Source organism: Myotis lucifugus, unplaced genomic scaffold (assembly GCF_000147115.1).
Source record: "Myotis lucifugus unplaced genomic scaffold, Myoluc2.0 scaffold_36, whole genome shotgun sequence".
Lineage (NCBI taxonomy): Eukaryota > Metazoa > Chordata > Mammalia > Chiroptera > Vespertilionidae > Myotis > Myotis lucifugus.
The window spans coordinates 4,141,675-4,153,729 of NW_005871084.1; the positions used below are offsets into that span (position 1 = coordinate 4,141,675).

Here is a 12,055-nt window from a genome sequence, read left to right on the forward strand (position 1 = left end):
TTTAGAAATAAAAATTATATATATAATAAATCTTTTACATTTTTGTATAATAAAGAAAAAATAATGTATAACAATAAATGTTATTTTCTAACACCATACAAGGGATGTATTCCTAACTAGTTTTTTTCAAGTGATATGAAACAATAATAATTTAAAAAATATTTACTGATACTGGAATTGTACCATTATTAAAACATTTCAAGGGCCAACAGCAAAAATCTACCAAACTTATGAAAAAATATGAAAAATTTAAAGAAAGGGATAAACTTATATGTCTATTACTTCTGTGTTTCTACAGTCATCTTTGGATGTGAGTTTAAAACAAAGTTCCTATGGCATTTGTTTATTCCCCTAATAATAAAGTAATATTCATCTGTTTAGTTTTCACTTATCATAACTTAAAGCTTTCCCAAACCAAAAATGTTTCATGCCTTAAAAAAAATGTATTTGTCAAGGACCTGGAATATTTGAAATCATTGACACCAGTTCACTTTTTCTTGTTGATGACCTACCTGGGAAGAAATATATTATAAGAAATTAGCTTTAGTAGCATGACCTGAGAATCAAGAATGACAATTTTTTGACATCAGGACAAAGGGCATCATAATATGGGTGCTATTTATAATGAAAGCTGAATTTAATTACATTTAAAGTAATTAAATGCTTGTTGAATAGATCTATTGAGCTGTCCTACTGTGTTTTAGATACTATGCTAAAGGTTGAAAAAACAGTGAATAAGACCAAAATGGTCACTGTCCTTAGAAAGCTTACATTTCAACAAGGAAAAAAGAAGACCAAAAAGTTCATAAATAATTTGCTCTAAGGGGAATAAGGTACTTTGAAGAAATTTAGTAAGATGAGCTGGGCTTGTCCAGAGGCCATTTACATTTTCTCTGAGTAGATTAAATATCAGCTAAAACCTGAAGTATTATAAGTTTAAGAAAGATATTATTTTACTCTTTCTTCCATTAGTTTATTTTATTTTAAAAGTGTTTTATGTTAAACTAGAGGCCCGGTGCATGAAATTTGTGCACAGGAGGGTGGGGTCCCTCAGCCCAGCCTGCACCCTCTCCAATCCGGGACCCCTTGGGACTGCTAGCTCCTAACTGCTCACCTGCCTACCAGCCTGATCCCCCTAACTGCTCTCCCCTGCCGGCCTGATCACCTCTAACTGCCTCTGCCTCAGCCCCGCCACTATGGCTTTGTCCAGAAGATGGTCTGGAAGATGTTCAGTCTAATTAGCATATTACCCTTTTATTAGTATAGATGCCACCTTGTCCTAAAAATGCAGGTTGTTAGCAGGTTTTCCCATCATGGAAGGAGAGCCCGCAGTAGCATCCTGGGTTCTGACCAGGGCTTAAGCACTCGTGATTTATCTCAGCAGATGAGATTCCTAGAAGACTCTTGGATGTACCTTGAACATTTCTATCGATTTTGCCAAATCATCCTCCAAAAATGTTGAACCACTCTAAACTCCCACCAGCAACCATGCATATGCCCTCTGTCCTACTTTGATGCCAATATCATTGATTTCCCCCTAGAAGCTTCCCTCCCCTCAGCTGAGACTGCTTGGTACTTGAGCCAACCTCACTGTTCAGCCCAGGACTTGACTTCCCAAATAGAATTATGGAGGAGGAAAAATAGTTTTCCTTTACCCTTCTGAGTTCTTAGTGGAGGCCCTTGTAATGAAAGACAGATTACCAAGCGAAAAACAAAAGTTCATTAACATGTGTACCTCATGTATATGTGGGAGATCCCAGGGAAAAATGAATAACTCCCCAAGGTGGCTTAGAATCCAGATTTAAATACCTACTTCCTAGGGAAAGGGGACGGGAGATGTAGGCCTCTTAGAGGAGAGTAAATGATTTTTAGGAAAGATGAATGGGGGTGGGGCGAGATAGTTTGTAACAAAGTTTGGGTGTGATGTCAACTTCTAGTCTTCTGTCCTATGACAGGAGTCAGTCTTCACTGGCTGATGACACTTTTCCCATCAAGGGGACCTATGACATTTAAGCTTCTTTTGGGGGGGGGTGTCCAATTTTAGGCAGATCAGGAGACTTCAGTGAAAGCCTCTCCTTGAATTTGATGTTTTTTAAGCATCTGCAGCTCAAGATCATCAATATAACAACACGGCATCTGTTGAGGTGGCATGTTCTCTGACCTTCAGAGTAAACCCAACAAAAGCTTGTTTCCTCTCAGATGATTTGCCACAGTAGCGTTATCCCCTGGAGACAGTATTCTGACCAGACCTTCCTGGGAGTGGTCATAACATACCCTGTCCTTGTAGAAAGGTGTGGGCCATATCACTAAATAAGTCAGGGTCAGTTTTCTCATCTTGTGGAAAGGGAGATAAAGTTATGATAGTTTATCTCCCTTTCCACAGGTTTCCTGCAGGTTTGTGTCTCCACTGGGGCCCCAGTGGCCCCAGCACCACTGCAGCCACGGGGCTTGGGGCTGCTGGGTGCAGGACCCCCCCCCCCCCCCGCACGCTGTGTCTCTGCTCCTCCAGCCCCAGCGTCCCCAGTGCTGCTGTGGCCACGCAGCTTGGGGCTGCTGGATGCTGGGCCCCCCTGTGGGTTTGTGTCTCTGCTCCTCCAGCCCCAACGTCCCCAGTGCTGCTGTGGCCACGCAGCTTGGGGCTGCTGGATGCTGGGCCCCCCTGTGGGTTTGTATCTCTGCTCCTCTGGCCCCAGGGGCGGCTGTGGGGCTTGGGGCTGCTGGGTGCAGGACCCCCCTGCAGGCTGTGTCTCTGCTCCTCTGGCCCCAGTGGCCCCAGTGCTGCCGCAGTCATGGGGCTTGGAGCTGCTGGGTGCCAGGCCTCACTGCAGGCTTGTGTTTCTGCTCCTCCGGCCCCCACGACAGCAGTGACGAAGCAGGCCCAGAGGCCCTCCATGGGCGGGGTGGGATGGAATGCCGCCATCTTTGTCACAGAGTGACAATTTGCATATTCCCGCCTTATTGGCTGTGGACACTGCCATCTTTGTCATAGAGTGATGGCTAATTTGCATATTACTTTTTTATTAGATAGGACTAGGGGCCTGGTGCACAAAATTCATGCACGGGGGAGGGGGAGTCCCCTCAGCCCAACATGCACCCTCTGTCATGTTCCGGGACCTGGCTGCTCCGGGCTTAGGTGTGGGCCTACAGGCTCGGGGTGGCCTGGCTCCCGAGGATGCCTGTCCCGGGGACACAGGCTATTTGGCGCTGGCACGCACACAAGCAGCCGTGGAGCGAGAACCTCCGCCGGCGCCCACGCACGCACTCCAGTGGGGCGGGTGCTTCCCTGGTGTCTGCGTGCGCTGCCCCGCCCCCGGCTCCCCGGCATCCATGTTCGCCGCCCTGCCCCCGGCTTCCTGGTGTCAGTGCATGCACAAGCGGCCACGGGGCCAGAACTTCCCCGGTGTCACCATGGCGACACGGAGGAAGTACCTGCCCTGCCCTGGCTGCCCAGTGCCTGTGTATGCAAATTAACCAGCCATCTTTGTCAAGTTAATTTGCATACTCACTCTGATTGGCTGGTGAGTGTAGCAGAGGGATGGTTAATTTACATGTTTCTCTTTTATTATATAGGATGTTGCATTATTTATACACTACATCTTTTTTACCCATTCATCTGTGGATATGCTACTCAGCCATGAAAAAAAGATGAATTCCTGCCATTTGCCACAACATACTTGAGGGTATTACACTATATGCAATTAGGGAAAAAGACAAATACTGTATGATTTAACTTATATGTGAAATATAAACAAAAACAACAATAAAACAAACAAACAACCAAATGCACCAAAAAACAAACCCATAGAGGCAGGAAACAGATCAGTGGTTACCAGAGGGGGAGGGGACTGCAGGGAGGGAGAAATGGGTAAAATGGTTAAATTGTATGGTGATAGAAGGAAATTAGACTTTTGGTGGTGAACACAATGTGGTATATACAGATATTGAATGATAATTTACACCTGAAACTTATATAAATGTTTCTAAATCACTGTTAGCTTACTTTTTTTAAAGTTCCGTTATTTTTATGTTAAGGTAAATTACTATTTAGCCTACTTTGTAATATTATATATAATATACATATTATTTCTATTTTATAGGCTCAGACAAATTTAATAACTTTTCATAGATCATGTAGGTAGGAATTGGGAGTAAACAGGCTCAAGGAAAAGAGGACCAATTATCCACTTCTAACAACACAGCTACATGTATGGAGTTTTCACTGTGAAAGATTCTATAAGGTTGATACCAAATATTAGAAATGCGTTAAAAATCCCTTATGTACATTATTCTAACTATTTTTATAACTATCGTTATATTTTAATCATGTTAATTCATTTTATCAACAATTAGATTGTGTGTACTAAGTGCAAGGCTGTGAGCATACACAGAACCTAAGCTCTACACAGTCCACAAGGAGCCACCAATTCAGAAAGAAAGTCAGACACATAATAATTATGTACTCAGTTCAGGAGGAGCAAAAACTCTTGTATTTATAATCTCATTTGATTCTGATAAAAAATAGTGTAAAATATTATCACATTAATTTTAAAAGGAAAAAAATGACTTACCTATTGCCAAGCATTTTGCAAATTATAAAAGTGAACTATGTGGCCACAGATTATAGATACTCACAAAGCCAAATAAAAGCCACCAAAATTAGGCCCCCAAATCAGAATAAAATATAGAGTTTTTAGTTAAAATTTCTTATGTTAAAAATTCTCCCTGGATAATGTTCCCTAAGGCAGCTTCTCCCAATTCACTACTAGAAAAACAATTAAGAAATGGAAGAGAGATGAACATTAATCTAAGAGTGGTAATTAGCTATTGCCAACATCTGGGGCTGGAGGAGAAATTCATTAATTATAAGATGTGTGGATCCCAATTAACAATCATAATCAGAAGTTATCATTCATTCATTATTAAATGTTTACGGTGAGCTAGACATTTTGTTCTTTCTTGATAGAAGGGTAGTATTATAATTTAGCCTTTTATCCCTACTGTTTGTGTGTGTGTGTGTGTGTGTGTGTAAATAACATCTTTGCTGAGCAGAAAACTGGACAGCTAGATCATCTTTCAGAGATGGCCAATATGAATATAGTTGTTTTCAACTTCCCAGAGACTGTCATCACCCAATAACAGAAAAGCAAAGAGTACTGATGTGTCCAGTGCATTGTGGGAGGAGATAAGGGATGGCACTAGTCCCAATGTGGAAGGTGTAATACCAGAAATAAAATGAGTGTGGCTCAGTTGGTTAAGTGCACCAAGAGGTGGCCAGCTTGATTCCCAGTCAAGGCACATGCCCAGCTTTCGGGGGTGTGCAGGAGGCAGTCAATTGATGTTTCTCTCTCATTGATGTTTCTATCTCTCTCTCCCTTTTCCTTTCCCTCTCTCTAAAACCAATAAAAACATATTTAAAAAAAGAAATAAATAGCACATGATCTCACTCATTTGTGGAATATAATGAACAACATAATCTGATGAACAAAGTTAGAACCAGAGTCATAGAAGCATTGAACAGACTATCCAACCAAAAGGGAAGGCAGGGAGTGAGGGGATAAGAGATCAACCAAAGGACTTGTATGCATGCATATGAGCATAACCAATCGACAACAGATGGGGGGAGTTTAGGTGAGGGCATGAGCTGCGGGGGATGGGGGTGGGCGGGGAGAGGTCGGGGGCGGGGGGAAAGGAGACATATGTAATACTTTAAACAATAAAGAATTTTTTAAAAAGAGAGTGGGAGTACAAGAAAGAGCTGAGCAATCTTTGCTTTGTTTGTACACTACTCTTGCATATCATCTCTAAAACAAGCAGTTAAATAAAAGATACTATGTCTGTCCAGCAATGTTTACCAAATTATATGCTTACTTATCTAATTCCACTTTATGCTATACTAGAGGCCCGGTGCATGAAAATTCATGCACTGGAGGGGGTTCCCTCAGTCAGGCCTGCCCCTTCTCACAGTCTGGGAGCCCTCAGGGGCGGGAGGCGACCCGGCAATCAGGGCAAGGTGCAAGGCGACGCCCCATCACACCTTTGCTGCTGCCACTGCCGGCAGCGTAAGCTTCGGCCAGCCCTGGTTACCTGAGCCTAGGGCGGCCCTGGGGGGCTGGGGGGCTGAGGAGTCCGGGAGACTCCGAAGGCAGGGCTGAGGGGACTGGGCGCCGCCATCTTGTGGCTGTGGGTGCTACCATCATTGAGGGTGGGGCAGTCAATTAGCATATTCCCTCCTTATTGGCTGTGAGCACTGCCATCTTTGCGACGGTGTGAGGGTCAACTAGCATATTCCCTCTTTATTAGATAGGATTATAAATTAGGTCCACATAGTCTAGTGCTACATTTGACAAAAAAAAAATTAAACAAGGCTCACTTCCCACTTTTTGTTAAAAAATTCACTCAATTCTAGCAACACCCAAGTGGATCTGAACAGGGATAAGGGAAATTTATACACCCTGAATGTGCAGCATGTCTATGGCTTGCTTCTTACTTTAGAAGTAAATATATAAAAATACCCCTGAGTTCTGCTGCTGCTGCTTAGGATGCAGAAAGCTTCAAGACAATACCATTTCCAAAGTAATAATGAAAGGAAAAGGCTCATAATCTACAAAAATCATAACTTTTTATTGAGCTGATCACAGTTAGTTATGAGTTAAGTAAACCAAATCCCAGAGAGAAACAATCCCTTTCAGTGAGATACGGGACACAAGAACTGTTTATCTTAGAGAACGGAAGAAAGATGTGAATGCCATACCCACAAGTAAAAAAAATTATCTAAAATTGTAACACACTGTGAAAGAACAAAGCAGTTTCTGTAGGATCCCCTGCCCTTCCACCACTCTCTAAAAGTGACTGCTTTGCACTGGGGAAGAGGCGCCCATATTGCCCTAGAGAATATCTTTCTTAATTCTCCTTCCAAGTCCCAGCTTTGGACACACTACTCCCAAGCACTTGGTGAAGACTTATAGGAAAATGCTGTCCTGTGAGTGTAGATTTGCTCTGTGGTGAGGATCCTTGTCATACTAATATCGCCTGCCAGTCCACATGCTGATGTCACAAGTTTTTACATATTTGGCCCTTTTCACCTTACCATTATCTATGGCAGATTCCTCTTTCTCCCACTTTTTTGGGGATACATTCAGACAAGGGTCTTACATCTGCTATAAAGGATTTGAATTAGATCCTTTAGATTTCTTTGGCTCAGGAAACTGTTGGTTTCATTCATTGTGGTTGCTGTTTCACTTTGAATAGCTTTTCCTTACTAGATCTGTATAATCTATAAGCATTGACTAGAAAGTAACATTCAATTATTATTAAATGGTGACCCTTAAATTATTCTCCAACCTGTACCATCATATAGAGTTTTGACACATCACACTTATTTCATTATCCTGTTTTTAAAAATTGTTTTTCTTGACTCTAACAGGAGGCCCTTGCTCCCAGCCACAAACTGGATTTATAGCTGAAATACATCACAGTCAGCTTGGAAAAACAAGAAAAGCATAGCTTATTGGACATATTTTAACTAAGAAGCACTGAAGAAACAACATAGTGACTGCACCTATACAACAGCTCTCACAACGTAGTAGCAACTGAGCCTCACAGTTAGTCAGCCTGAAAGAAGAGTCCTCCCCAAAGAGGGACAACAACAACCTAGACTCGATCAAAACAAAAGAGTCCAAATAACCCAAAAAGGGACACACCTGGAGCATATAGCTCAGAAGTACAAGGAAAACACACCTCTAGGTCCCACAGGACATTCATACAAAAGCCCACCCCACAAGACTGGGAGCCAGAGCAAATAGATCTAATACATAGATTCAAGCACAAAGAGACAACTAAAATGGGGAGACTAAGAACAACCCCCAAATTAAAGAAAAGGACCTAGAAGAGATTGAAGCAAGCAAGTTATCAGATATAGATTTCAGAGTAATGGTTATAAAGATGATCAAGGAACTTAGGTGAGAATTACAAGAAACTGAATGGGAACCTCCAGGAACTTAATGGGAATTGCAAAAGGCAGAGGAAGATAAAAATAAGTGGAAGAATATACTGTGTTCATGGATTGGTAGAATTAACATCATTAAAATGGTCATACTACCCAAAGAAATCTATAGATCCAATGCAATCCCTATTAAAATATCAACAGCATATTTCACAGATCTAGAACAAATACTCCAAAAATTCATATAGAACCAAAAAAGACCCAGAATAGCTGCAATAATGTTGAGAAAGAAGAACAAAGTTGGAAGGCACACAATACTGGCTATCAAGTTATACTACAAAGCTACTATACTCAAAACAGCCTGGTACCGGCACAAAAATAGGCATATAGATCAATGGATCACAACAGAGAACCTAGAAATTGACCCAAGCAATTATGCTCAATTAATATTTTACACCCGTCAGAATGGCTACCATCAATAAATCAACAAACAACAAGGGCTGGTGAGGATGTGGAGAAAAAGGAACCCTAGTACAGGGCTGGCTGGAATGCAGATTGGTACAATCTGAAAAACAGTGTGGAGTTTCCTCAAAACATTAGAAGCGGAATATGGAGTGTGACATGTTGAAACTGCATAAACAAACTTAGAAGCAACCAGTTACGAGAATAAATATTTCAGTATATAAGACAGAGCTTTATTATCTCTCAGGTGGTCTTCAGACTGCTGGTTCCTTAGTCCCCTGGACCACCTTCCTGTCCTCAGTCATAGTTTGTGGTCTGGTTGCCAGAAACCTGAACCTCACACTCCAGAGTGCCTCAGAGTACAGGGTGAGGTTCTCCCCCACCCCCAAGACATGTACCTGAACTTCAACCCTCGATTCAATATACATGGGGACATCAACACCACTGTGCAACAGCAAATACAGTGGGGCCTGGAGGACTGAGCAGTGGGAGTCTACCTTCACCTTCCAACCTGCAGGTGCACCTCCTTCGACCAGGCAGACCTGACCATCAAGCTGCCAGATAGTTCTCCAAATGCCTTAACCAGGAGGCCACTAGCTACCTGGCGGCAGAGGGTGACACTGAGATCAAGTGCGTGGACTGAGAGTGAAGCCCGCCAACCAACGGCCTCCAATAAAGGCAACTGCCTCTGTTCCCTCTGAGAAAAAAAGAAAAGACAAAGCGTTACCGTCTTACATAAAACACTCTATATAATGGTAAGAAAATATGACACCTCTAATGGGAAATGAGTAATGGACATAAACAAATAATTCATTACAATGAAAGCAAATGATAAAAATATCAAAATTGTGCTCTGACCAGTTTTCTCAGTGCTTAGAGCATCAGTCATGGACCAAAGTGTCTGGGGGTCAATTCCCAGTCAAGGGCACATACTTGGTTGCAGGCTCGATCCACAGCCCCTGGGGTCAGGGTGCTTCAGGAGGCAACCAATCGATGTGTCTCTCTCTCACATTGATATTTCTTTCTTTCCCCGCCCCCCCCCCACTCTCTCTAAAAATCAATGGGAAAAAGTATCCAGTTATTAGTTCACTAGTAAATAAAATGACTAACATCAAGATGATATGTTATGCCTCTGAAGTTGGCACTAAAATTTTATTTCAGCCAGTGTCATAATGTTTGCAGAGAAAGATATATACTGTTGAGCTGTAAATTGACTGGAAGCCCAAGAGCAAGATCTCAACAGCTTTGTTTTTTCCTGAGTCCAGTCACCTGCTTTGCTGACAGCTGTCCTCCCACGGCCTGGCCTTTGTCTGTGCTTGCACACTCCTGGTTCTCCTCCTCTTCTTAGAACAACAGCAGTCCTGTTGGGTTAGGGCCCCTCTCTATGACCTCACTTAAAATTTATTACCTCAAAGGCCCGATCTCCAAATACAGTTGTCACACTGGGGGTTAAGCTTCGATATATGAATTTTGGGACACAGTTCAGTCCAAAACAATACCTTTTAAAAAAATTTTACTGGCCATTTGGGTCTTTTTATAAGAAGCGCTACTTCAAGTATTTTACCATTTTCTTATTTGTTTTTCTGCTTTTTTTTTCTTATTGATTTGATAGTTCTTTGTACATTCTGCATATTTGGCCTTTGTTAAATATATGTATTGCAAATATCTTTTTTTTTTGTCTGTGGTTTACCTTTCACTCCTGAATGCTGTCTTTTGATAAACAGACATTTTTAATTTTAATGTAGTGAAATTTATCAATGTTTTCCTTTCTGTTTGTTTTTTTGTTTAAGAAATATTTGCCTAGCAAGTGAATGACATTTTCCCTGTTTATTCTAATAGCTTTATTGTTTTATCTTCCTCATTTACATCTGCGATCCACTTAGAATTGATTTATGTATAGGATGTGAGGGAGGTATCAAAAATAATATTTTCTGTGTGCATATCCATTTGACCCAGCATTTATTAAAAAGGCTAGCATTTCTTTTATCTTTTTGCAATGTCATCTTTGACAAGAATCAGATAACCATATATATTTTGGTCTGTTTCTGGACTCTAATTTTCTAGGCTTCAAGGTATCTTATTTATGTTTTAATAAATAAATATTTTAAAATACATAAATTGAACAACATACTGAAATTTTAACAAATATTTTAGAAATTTTCATTGTTTTAAATTTTTGCTTCAATTTTTATAATAATTACAGACTCGTTTAATAACAGGAAAAATCAATACTGAAAACATTGTAGAATGTAAATTATTTGTTTCTTAGCATAAAAACACTTATAATATTTTAATATGAATACTCTCCTAAAGAATTTCATTATTTATTTCTGAAATTTGAACTCAAAATGGAATGGACTATTTACTCAGAGTTTGCTTGTTAAAATATGCCCTCTCTACACACACCTATATATGCACATATGACATGGTATATAATACACATTTATAATGATGGTTACATGTTGGGAGGTCCCCAAGACCACCCTCAAATTCAATAATTCACCAGGACTCACAGAACTCAGCAAAGCTGTTATATTCATGATTATAGTTTATTACAGCAAACGGTACACAGTAAGAGCAGTAATGGCGAGAGGTACATAGAGCAGGACCCAGCAGAGGCCAGGAGTGGAGATGCCCATCATCCTCTCTCATTGGAGTCATATTGGCAGCACTTGTTTCTCCCAGCAATAATGTGTACCAATATGCCACACCAGTTGGGGTATTACCAACCAGGGGAGCTCACCTGATCCTTATTGTTCAGAAATTTTATGTGAGGTTGGTCAGACAGACTGCCCAGGGGACTGACTGACCTGGTTCCAGCCCCTTCAGAAGCCAAGCTGAAACCACAAGGCCCACCATCAATCCCACTGTTAGCATGGAGAATTTGGTATGGCCCAGAGTCCCCAAGCAAACGAAGGTACTTTCCTCAGGCAGGACATTTTGAGGGTGTAGAGGTACTTCCCCGGAGTAGGAGGCAAAGGGCCAAACTCTTTCTTTGAGCAAGGTTAATCTTTTAATGCACAGTCTGTATAGGCATTTGTTCAGTTAGGTTATGACAATTGTGCATGTCGTAGATATACATGTCTATTTCTCTATCCTTTCGTGCAGGTTGATTCAGTGATCTAATAATAACCCCACAGAAATATGGCAAATTGACAAAATCGCTTCCTGATTTGGAGGATAAATTACCATTTAATTCCCTCATATTTTCCTCTTTTTCTGCAATAGTTTCAAGCTTTCAATTAATACAATCCAATTTTAACAAAGTATAATTTTAATTTTAAAATATAATTTTATTAGTTGAAATATTGAGACTACTGCAGGAAATTTCATTGGTAATCAACATTTAAGGGAACTTCTGCAGTATTAATAATAACAAATGATGCTAGTAATTGTTTAGATGTAGGTTTCTTATTCGGAGAATCAAGCAAAAGATATTCATTATCTTTATTGCCTTTCTATTAGAACTATTATTTATGGCAATTAGAAGATAATGCATTTTAAATAAATACAAATCAGAAAAGATAATAAAATCTTTTATGCTGATGTTATTACCGCTTATATTTCCTAATTCACTAATTCATAAAATTATTACCAGTGTTAAAAAATTCTATTAAGATCTATTTGGCTTTATTGATTCATGAATGGCAA

General features: G+C 40.6%; 1 pseudogene; it reads left to right on the plus strand.

The window, feature by feature from the left end:
* Positions 1-3,102: 3,102 nt before the first annotated feature.
* On the plus strand, positions 3,103-9,047 carry LOC111825668 (annotated as a pseudogene).
* Positions 9,048-12,055: the final 3,008 nt, after the last annotated feature.